Raw genomic sequence first — 7,500 nt, forward strand, 5'->3', positions numbered from 1 at the left:
GGATGGGGATGAGTGAAAGACACACACACACACACAGACACACACGAACACACACACACACACTCATACAGGGCAAATGTCTTCACCTGTCACCCACACACACACACACACACACACACACTCACATCCACACAAAATAGATTAGACCTATTGTTACCAGGGCGAGAGAATAGAAGTTTGTAAACAGTTTTAAAACTGCTTCAGTACATCAGCTTGAATTGTGAATGAAAACTTACCACTTTGAGCATTTGGTCAGACAAGTAGCAATGGCCCATGGGCATGACAAACAGTGCTGTGACATCACCACCACACAACGCTCCTTAGCATCAAAGAGCAGTCTCACGCTGATGACACGCGAGGACTATGGCCAAAGCCCTGAGTAAGAGCTCATTCTCTGTGTTAGCCCTGCCACCATCTACTTGGCCAGGCCTTAATGGTCTGCATCATCAAAATTGGAGACAGCAAAGGTTACACTCAGATAGATCTTTCCTTATGTCCTATTTAGCTGTGTGGCCCAATGGGCCTGACGGATGCTGTGCGCAACCCCACTGAGGGTCCTTGATGGAGGAGTTGTGGGGCTAAATAACAAGTGGGTTACAAATGGGGGTAATTCAGAGCCATGTGAAATATCAGCACTTGTGTAAAGGTTACCTCAATATAACTTGGTGTTGCATGCGCCCAACTTCCACTCTTTGCCAGCAACTATGTGCTCTGTTGTTAAACTGATGAAAGACCTTAGTCTAATGTAAAATGTATTGCATTGTGTGTGTGTGTGTGTGTGTGTTAAGAGAGGTTGATGGAGGTGTGTGTATACATTTGAGTAAGTGCCACTCTGTCCATCTGTATATAGTGACCCCAAGTATGTAATCTTCTGTCAGAGGCCTTCTGTGCCTATCTGGAGGGCAGAGTGACCAGCTAGTATGATGATGTCTAAAGCATTGATTAGCCATTATGGCCATTATGAAGGCCTCTCAACCTTAGCATGACACCCATCAGTGCTGTGTCAACCTTGTCAAGGCCATGTTCATAATGGCTTTATTACATACCCTTAATGAACCACACTAGCTCCCTCAAGGTGTTCTCCAGATGGAATCAATACTTGACCCCGCACCCATTGACCAACCAGGCATGGCGTCGTATTTGTCTTCATCCAAAACCCAATGACCAGCGTTCATTCCTTTTGAAAAGCCGTAAATAAACTAAGAGAAAGACTGACAATAGCAGAATGGGTTGTTATCTGGATAGCCGAAGAGACGCTTCAGTCCTATCTAGGTGCATCCATGGCCGGTTGCAGTGTGGCGTGTCGGAGTGAATTCCCAACACGCGAAAACAATCCCTCTGTCTGCTCCCGGTCCCCAGTGGCCATTAGCACGAGACCTTTTGGGGGGGGGTAGTAAATCTCACCGGATGCCCTTTATGGCGCCAAGAGTAAATGGATCATTAGACACGACACTAATGGATCATCCTGATTATCGCTGCGGCGATCCGCGTGCGCCCGGGCCAAGTCCGGAGAGGCGACACCTGACCCTGACCGCAGACTCGGCCGAATTAAGGGTAAATGATGAGGAAAAAAAGACATGACCTTTTTTTTCTCTCTCTCTCTCTCACGTGAGGTGGAAATTGCTGTGCGTGGCTGGTGGAGGGAGGACTGACGGATAGGTTAGCAGTTAGCATGCTGCCGTGCACCCTTTGTGTGTCTGCACGGCTGAAGAAATGACCTTACAGGACTGTCTACGAATGCAAGGCTGCTTATTCACAACTCACTAGTTAGTGCGCAGTGGACTGTAAGATCCGTCATATCGAACAACGTCCCAATATTCCTGCAAGTGACATATTTGTTAATTAGTGGATATTACTTACGTCCGGTAGAATGAATACAACAACTGTTCAGAAAGAAATTGTTTCCATCCCTAAATGTTAGTTGTGCTATCGCAATGACATCATAGGCGCATTACTTTCTTGTCATTTTAGATTCATGGAATTTGAAGTATGGCTTTTGAGTGTTACAGCGCGAGGGGCATTTGTTTTTCTTTTGGACAGAGATGTTACTGTTGAAGTTATTAAGTTAGCATTTACTCTGGCGCTCTGGTTTTGTCGCCCCAGTGGTGTGGCGCCACAGCTCGCCTCCTGTGGTGCGGCGTGTTTGCCCGCGTGCCCGTGGCTGTCGCTCAGCGGAATGGCCTCGGACAGGTGACGCGGGTGAGTAATCCATTAGCCTGACGCCGGACTCTTCTGCTCGGCTCGGCTCGGCGGGAGTGGGCTTTTGCCGAGACCTTGATGGGCCCCCGGAGTCGAAGGCCTGTCAAAGCCAGGAGCCGGAGTGATGGAGAGGCCTCACCATGGTGCTGCGGATCCCTGCCTCTCACCCGTGCACGCCCTGCCACTGAGCCTGCATGTCCTGGGGCCTTCAGTCACCGCAACTCGATCCAGATGTGAGTGTGTACGTGCGTTGTATATGTATGGATGTTTCTTCTGTGTGTGAGTGTGTGTGTGTGTGTGTGTGTGTGTGTGTGTTAGTGTGTGTGTGTGTGTGTGTGTGTGTGTGTGTTAGTGTGTGTGTGTGTGTGTGTGTGTGTGTGTGTTCATGTTCATTAAGGGTGTGGTTATGTGCCAGTTGCTACCTCAGGGTCAGGGAGCTGCTTGGAAGCGGATCAGAGTATTTCCCATGCTCCCTTGCATGATTGTCTCGGGGGCCTAGGATATTTCCATGATGGCCAGGGAAACTGTTCTGGACCCTTCAGGCTTGTCAGGCAGTAACATGCTGTAGCCCTTGACCAGAGAGATCCATCCCTGCAGAGTTGCCCACCGAACTGACCAAAGAGCTTACAGAAGCATTAAAGAACAAGGCCTGACTTCCCCAAGGAACGTCTAAGGTCTCTCGCCCAATGCCTCTGCATTCAAAAACACACAAGAAACTTCAGCAAACTAGGCAGGAAACAGACACAACATTGGAAGCCAAAAGAAACACGCGGTTGTGCACAGTAAAATAGATTTACAGCATGATAGCTCCATCAAATTTCCTCCACATTTTATGGTGTGCTTACCCCTGTAAAATAAATGCACAAAAATTATTTATCTCATGAAAAACAGAAGCATAATGGAGGGGAGGAAGTTTTGGTTGTGCTCTGGGGGAAAGAATATTAATTGCTAATATTTCACGCAGGCCAAAGACAGCAGATTGACCTGGTGAGAGACGTGTGTGGATGGGAGCAGGGGGTCCAAATGAGAGGCGGTGGCACGCAGTTCCTCAACAGATGTAATAGTCGAAGTGATTTAACCGCCACGAAGAAGACAACACACTTCTTCTCTCATTATCCAGCATATCCCTGGGGATCGCTTATGAGCAGCCAGAGAGAGAGAGAGAGTGCAACTTTTTTAAAGAATGCTGGCTCTCTAGAACGTGACATTTGTGTAATGGTTTTCAGACACTCGTGACAAAAGGAACACATCAACCATCACGGAGAAATGAATCAGCCCAGCACTGCCGTAATCACAGATGTTTGAGAATAAATTAAACAAAATTAATGTGATAATGCTGACATTGGATAAAGGAACGCACCAAGGGAGAACAATGTGTCTTAAAATATAGGGAATCAAATTTCTGCCATTTAGCATTAAAAACTTTTGAGTTATTAAATATTTAAGCCTTAATCGTGTAAAAAATTGCTTTTGCTCAGTACAATCGTTTTGATATCATAAGCTTTATCAAACTAAGCTGTTTTGTTGCTTTTCAAGACAATTTTGGTCAACGTAAATAAGAGTAAATGCTCTCTGGGTCTTTTGTGTTGTTTCAGCTGGGCTCATGAATACTACTCAACACGAGCAGCACAAACAAGTCCACAGGCCTTCCCTTCTCTCCCCTCTACCTACACCCTCACCTGCCAGCTTTTCCCATCTGACCTGCCCGGTGGCACTCAGTCATACTGGCGGATATGGACCGTGAAGGGATCCCTGCCGGCCACCAAATCAGTTTGGACTGTGAAATCCCCCCCATCACTGTGTCAGGCTTATGGGTTCTGATCTGCTTGGGAAATCCTGATAAAGTGACAAATGGCTTTTAACTGAAAGGGTCGGCTGACAATTACCTGGAATGGTAAGGTGTATTTTTTTGTTGATTTTGATTGATTGGAAGTGCGTCCAGCTGCAAGGACTCCTTACACTGGAGGCACTGACTGCATTTATATGCACTTCGGCATCCTAAATATGAGGCTTATTCCGACGGTTATCCCGATTTTTTACAGGCTAGACATTCCAGAGAGCCTAAAATGTAGGCCCTACATAAAGGTGTTTGAAGGCCTGAATGGAACTTGACTTGTATAAATGCATCTGCTAAATGATTCCATGTAATTTCACTCAAAAGCACAGCCATCAAACATGCTCAGCAAATGGTATTGGAGGCGGATACCAGTGACGACGTTTGTTCTCCTGGCCCATGATTGCCTCTGAGCGCCCACCGGGCGGCTTTGGACAGGGACAGTTCGCGCCCCAGCGGGGACGCTGGCGGTCCGGCAGGGTGGGTAATGACATCAGATGCCACCCCTCACAACAACAGGTGCCTTGGCACGGATTCGCTGCACCTCCATGCTGAGCCAGTGACTTCAGCACGGAGCTCCGGTTAATTATAGATCGCCTGGGCTCGACCCGTCGCTGCTCGAGTGCCTGATGAGGTTGGCTGAGAGAGAGTGAATCTGGACACCGTAGATTTAATGACTCGGGTGGTCGAGGCACTAAGCCTTTTGCCGTACGTGTCTGACAGGGGAGCTACAATAGGCGCGTAACTGAAGCGTTCCGTTCGCGTTGCGTCTGCTGCAACAATTAGCTTCCACTATAATCAATGGAAGTAGCTACACCAGAACGGAGTGCTTCAGTTACGCGTCTGGTGTAGCTTCCTTGTTGTATGATACAGAGACATAGGATAGGTTAATGCGGCCCAGTCAGGTGATACAACATACACTTAATGGTCTGGCATACTGCAGAAACTAAATTAACAATACATTAACATGATGAATTTTGAGAAAAGCGTCATGTTTTATACAATTTTAATTGTAAGAATTACGTTGTGATTTACTCATCAGTTTATTCCCCTTTTAAAATAATGTAATACAGATTTTACATTCAAAAGGATGGCTATAAACAGGGTACATTTTGGAATGTAATGGGTTACAGAATTTGAAAAATGTAATAAGTAATGTAACTATTGTAATTATTTCATCAACTTAATGCTCCATATTATACTGTCAAATGAATGGGAAAACGATGCAAAGTCACAGAGTGAATGTCATATTCTATATCAGCTTAAAGCTTTTAAACAAAAATAATATATCTGAACATAACCCTTTTGTAGTCACTACACTAGTCATTAATAATCACATTATTAATCATATTTCTTCTAAGAAGCTGTAAAGGATTCTAATTAGTCTATGCACTTTTGCAATTTAGTTGCAGAACTCTGTTACATGTAACTAGTCCCAAACCCTGGCTGGCTATCAATAAGCATGGACATGTGGGGAATACAGCATTATGCAGACATCTGATTTCTGTGTTGGAGATAAAAGCGGGATGTGCTTGCCCTTGCCCAGCCCTCTGTAGCGGAGGTTAGGGGGCATCTGTGGCTGGCCGTCTGTGTGATGATGGCTCCTAATCCCTTCAAACCGGCCAGCGAGGGCCAGCCATGGCCCAGGGCGACCGCCGGGACATAATTACACACAGCCTTCCATTATTACCCCACGTGCTGAAAAGAAGAAATGCAAGCAATTACAGTTACCCCCCCCAAACACCCACCCACACCCCCATGAAACACACGCGGTTTTAACATGCAAAAGACCCTCAGAGGAGACTCAATGATGGAGCTGGAGCCAGGGTATTCTGGGCTAGGACTGTGTGGTAGTGCGGCTGTCCGGACACAGCGCAAGCGAGAGCAATGTCAGCCCAGAACGAATGTCTTTGGGGAAAAAGCTGAAGGGAGTTTCTTTGTGTGTGATATTTTTTTGCATCTGTCCTTTTCTGCTCCGAAGCAAAAGCAAGAGAAAGCTGCTTCTCTACAAATGAGCCCGGGGACAGACAAACTCCTATTTAACCGAATATGAGTTTTTATTCCGTGAGAGTGCTAGCAGGTACTTTTTCTGGTCTAATTGCCATCAGACTGATAATTTGGTAAAGTCACAGCTCGGGTGTAGAGTCTATGTGTGAGATTGAATGTGTGTGTAGATTTAGGCGGAGCATTTGGATGACCATATGGAACTCTTTGTGGAGCCAGGAGACCACGCAGCTTGGAAACCTGATCACCATCTCCCCGGTGACAGCTGGAGTCTTTACACCATCAGAACATTTGTAGACTTCTAATTTGTCATAACCACCTCCTGTGGCAAAGAAATATGCTGCAAAATTAGGTATGAGAGGTTGGAAGAAAATATAGAACGGAACGGAATGGAAGAAAGTGGGAAAAGAGAGAAAGAGAAGAAATGAAAGTGTGAGAATAAGAACGAGAGAGAGAGTGAGAGAAGGAAATTAAGCTAAAGTACCACCAAATGTGATCAGAAGCACTAGATTGCACGCCATTTCTATTAGCAACAACATTACATTAGAGTTTGTTTAAGTGCTGACAATTTGTCAAAATAAGGAAAATGAACAAAATAAATAAATAAATTACTACTCACACAAAGGCTTGGTGCATGGTGCTGCTGAGCATTTTCAAAGGTGAGTGAAGACTGTGAGAAACAAAGGGAGGGCAGGCTCTCTCTAGAGAGGCTCTGTCTCCAGAGTGAAGAGAAATATGCTTCAGGACAGAAGAAGGCCTCCCCCGTTCTCCTACCCATCCCAACCAGGCATGTCGCCTGTCCTACTGGCATGTGTCAATCAAGCGTGAGTAACAGTCCCACCACACACACACACACACACACACACACACACACTCTTACTCACATGTACGCTCACACTCACATGGGACATGGCCCGCTGTGTGTTTGCAGATACTTGTCGGTGGGTAAATATCATATCAATATTTCATGCACCTGTTTTTCCTTCCTCCTCCTCTCTTTGTGTAACATCATGTAGCACCCCCCCCCCCCCCTCGCCCATTTGTCAGAATAGGCCTTGTACCCTGTGCTCAACTACCAGAAAATGTCTCAGCACTTGACATCTCTTGGCTATAAAGTGTTTTCTTCTGCCTGAAGGCCTAATTCTTTTGTCATTGTTCATGGCAGAAGGAAGACATATTTGGTCCCACTCTTGTCTCATGAGACTGATGTAATTGTGAATTTCTTTACTTTATTTTATTTCTTCTTCTTTTTTTTATTAATGCTTCCTATCCTTAGCTGTATTATATATTAACGAAAGGTGCTCACAAATAGCAGCAATAACAACACAACACAAAACAATTACAGCCATTTCATCCGAAATAGTCCTTCCTTCTGCAGCATGGTTCTGTTTCTGTTAGAGCACAAGGAAAGTTATGCTTTCAGCCCAGACCATAAAAAGCATGTTTGCTGTTCCTCTGAGCAT

The 7,500-nt window shown here is 45.6% G+C and overlaps 1 long non-coding RNA gene across 1 annotated transcript in view; it reads left to right on the forward strand.

Moving 5' to 3' along the window:
- Positions 1-1,615: 1,615 nt before the first annotated feature.
- LOC121688217 overlaps positions 1,616-7,500 on the forward strand; it is a 14,670-nt gene continuing 8,785 nt past the window's right edge. Inside the window, exons 1-2 of the long non-coding RNA XR_006024530.1 lie at positions 1,616-2,432; positions 3,795-4,093. This is a non-coding gene — a long non-coding RNA (uncharacterized LOC121688217). The remainder of the gene's footprint in view (positions 2,433-3,794; positions 4,094-7,500) is intronic.

This window comes from Alosa sapidissima, chromosome 17 (assembly GCF_018492685.1).
Source record: "Alosa sapidissima isolate fAloSap1 chromosome 17, fAloSap1.pri, whole genome shotgun sequence".
NCBI lineage: Eukaryota > Metazoa > Chordata > Actinopteri > Clupeiformes > Clupeidae > Alosa > Alosa sapidissima.